Source organism: Pteropus vampyrus, unplaced genomic scaffold (genome assembly GCF_000151845.1).
Source record: "Pteropus vampyrus isolate Shadow unplaced genomic scaffold, Pvam_2.0 Scaffold21, whole genome shotgun sequence".
In the NCBI taxonomy this organism is placed as follows: Eukaryota; Metazoa; Chordata; class Mammalia; order Chiroptera; family Pteropodidae; genus Pteropus; species Pteropus vampyrus.
In genome coordinates, this window is record NW_011888802.1 from 13179180 (window position 1) to 13182989 (window position 3810).

Consider the following 3810-nt stretch of genomic DNA (forward strand, 5'->3'; position numbering starts at 1 on the left):
GATTCCATTCATTACTCATAGGCAACTATCTACAGTGAATGAAGATTGTTATATAGTAAAGTAAGGAATAAACGGTTTATATTAACAGGACTTTAAGGGAAGCAGTATGTAGGGTTATGGTTGCCCCAAAGTTATAATCATGTAGTGAACTGCAACATATTCAGTATCACTGTGCAACATATCACTGTTCTTTCTGCAGTCTGCTCTGCCCATGCAAACTTTTCTGCTTTAACTTCCTAAGAAAAAAGAAAGCTACTGCTTTGCTTGCTATTCACAAAACTGTTGTTTCTTTCTTTCTTTTTTTTTTTTTTGTCTTGGTTTACAAAAATTTTAAAAAAGTAACTTCCCGGTAAAAGAGTATTTTGTATTCTTGAAGGAGAGATTCACGCTGCCAATCACTTACATAATCTATTTAGTTTTTCCTTTGTACTGAAGGGCATTCTTATCTATATGTTCCTGTGTGCAAATGTAGGGGACCCAAAACTATTCTCTGTGGTTCTTTGGATTGTTAATCCCTCCAGGGTTTGCTTACCATTCTCAAAGGCAGTTTCTGGCACCAAAGGGAAAATGGAGAAGTTGAGATGCAATTTTATCTCCCAATTGAACTTGATTAAATGGGGACTGTTCTAATCAAAAGTTTGAATCCTAGGGGAGTGCAATGTTGTTAACGGGTTTGAGAATATTGAGAAGAACAGGGAAGAAGAGTACTGAAGTTAAGGCAGAGAAGAAACCAGGCAAGGAAATAATTGTAGTAAAGCTTATTAAGGCATAAAATTAGGTGAACAAATTGCTTCACAAATAGTGTTAGGTTCATTGCTAGACTGGCAAAGGAAGTGGAAGAAAGCTCTTTGAAAACATCATTTTTATTATTTTAATAATTTGTGTAGGAATCGTAGTAGCTGCAATCTGTTAGCCAGAGACAATTGCCAGCTGGTGTCATCATGGAGTAACTATAGTAGGCTGAATGCAAACATGTTTTTCCATTTTACCTGGAGAGCATTCAATTACAGAAAGTTTCTATTTATTTTCACCTGAATGTGAGGTCTGCCCTTGCAGATAAGAAAGCCTGTTTATTGCATGATTTAAGAGCTTTGATTAGTTTCCCACCAAGTTCCACAACTTGATAGGGAGACCACACCTGGTACAGATAGTATTTACACAACCAAAGTTACCTATCATTAAAAATGAATACTTGGGTCCATGCCTGAATTATCTGTGTAATTGCTTGATTTTATGCATTGCTTTCCTTGTGGTTACCTCAAAGAAACGGTGGCGCTTCGTTAAGTATTTTACTGAAAGCAAAAAACAGATCTTCTGGGATAACGTTCTTTGGAAAGGGTTAAAGGTACATTTATTTATGGAAACATACATTTTATTAGCAACATGGTTGTTACATTTGTTTGTTATAAAGTTTTCTTCTGAAATTATCCAAAATAATTTATTTTAACAATGATGTAATCATGTTAAATTGTAATTGTCTTTCCCTTGTTTATTTGGAAACTCACAGAGTAGGCGCCACAATATCGCAGGATGTAGAGATTGTTCAGCTTTGCCTATAAATCTAGAAGGAGAGGCAAAAGAATTCTTTTTGTTCTGTTCCAATTCCATTGTCTCTTTCTTGCCTCTTGACTCAAAGGGTCTCAAGAGGGGAGAGAGGAAATTATGGGCTCTGTTGTTGATGTTCATTGGATTTCTTCAATGGCAATTTGAATGTATTTCAGGGATGTTTGTGGCTTCTAATCCTGGCTCTGCTTTCACTTAACCCTCTTTGGTTTAGTTTCCTCATCTCTGAAATGAGATATTATACTCCTCTTATTTCCTTAGAGTGTTGCTCTAAGAAGCAAATGAGATAATGGCTAGGAAAGTGCCTTCCACTATACAAACTGCCCTCTGCACTCAGGTTATACATTTGGATAGCTAACAAAGTTATATTTATCCATGTGATATGAAGTGATTTTCTAGAAAATGAGAAACTTCTCAAATAAAGTAATATAAAAGTATAAAATTTTACTTTGCTAAAGCAAACTTACATATTATAAAATAAGTAACACCATTAACTAGATGCATTCACGATTGGATTTTTTTCAAGTTCTTGTGTTTTTTTTTTTTTTTTTCTCAATTTCTTGCTTTGGAGAGTAGTGTGATGCCATTAATAGGATTTTAAACTTCAGGTGAAAGGAAAAGAAATAGAATCAAGTAAGCTTTAAAGATGCTGATTCATCTTACCTAACACCTTTCTTACTAATATAAGCTTATACAGTATCAAGAAGGATGCTGTTTGTGGTTGTTTATAGAGTTGAAAAGAGGAAAGGAAGCAGAAGAGGAAAGCTTTGTTGAGAAGACTCCCACCGCCTTGAACAATAAAAATAACTTCCTATGGGCAAGTGCTAGCATCTTTGAAAAAGATCTGATCTTAACTGATGGCTGTGAAGGGGACAGTCTGACAAATGCAAGAAATCAACACAGTGTCTTGGGAAGAGACAGGTACCTCATAGATCCATAAGGAGGCCAGGTGTGAAAGTTGGCTGATATGAAGGCATGGAATGGCAGGTGTGGTGGACTGGGACTCGCAGCGAAGCAAAGAGGGACACGATGGCCTAGGCCAGGGAACCAAACTGCATTGCCTCCACCTTCAACACACTCCACTCTTCTGGAACTCCAGGGATTTATTCCAATTTGATGGTACATCCATTCATTACCTGAAAACCAGAAATTGCGATTAAATAAAGACTTGGATCTGAGGTAAATGCAAACTTTAGACTTTTGTAAAATAAAGTTTAAAAAAACCTCTGCACATAAACAGAGCTTATTTAGTTTAAGAAATACAGTTAAATGTAGGTCTTATCCACATCGAGCACATTTAGGAGCTCAGTGTGTATTAGTAGGATGAATTTTAGGAGGTGACCCCTAAAGTCCTCTTATGCTCTAAGTACTGCATGGTTGTGGACTGTATGGTGCTAGAAGAAATGAAGTGTGGATTGAACACAGAGCCTGAAACACAGTAGATGCCTTAATGGATAATGGCAGCTCACTATGAATGGATGCTGGTTGAATTAAGTTGTAGAGTTGGACACATCAAATTTGTAGTTACACAAGGACTGGAGTAAAACTCGAACACCAGTTAGGATGTCTTGCGACGAAATTAAAAGCAATCTAGAGCCAATTTTCCCTGCTGATCAGAGATCAGGCAACTCGTTTGGAGTCCTGTTTAGGTGAATCGGCCCAGCGGTGGGCAGGTGTTATCCTTGTAAACAGGCCGGCCAGATTTCTGTCCAATTATAGACTGAGAAAGCTGCCGATTTAGAGGTCTCAGATCAGCGCCAGCTAAGGCTCTCCTCCTGGACTCTCTTTGCTCCGCCTTTGCCTTTCTCTCAAATCTCTCTAGCTCGAGGCAGAAGGGATTCCCATCACCAGCTGCCTTCTCGAGTCCCACGAAGCGGCGGACTCCTCCCCTGGAAACTCCTCCGGGGCTGGGGAAGGCTTTGGCGCATGCTCCGTACCTAGGGCAGGTTTTTGCTGCGGGTAGCAGGGCTCCTGTCACACCGGCTGGCGGGTTGTGGCGGTGCCAGCCAGAGTGTGCGAGTGTGTCTGCGTGCCCGCGCCTGGGCGGACCAGCCCGGAGCAGCAGTGTGACTCACTCGGACAGGCGGCTCCGCACAGTCGCCTAGCCCGCAGCCGCTGCGGGGGGTCCGCTGAAAACTTGCGGCGAAAAGCGTCCGCCCTCGCGGTTCTCGAGCCCCGCGACCTGAGAGCAAAGGAGCCCCGCGCGCGTGCGGGTCGCGGTGCCGGTGGCCAGCCCGGGCGGCGGGG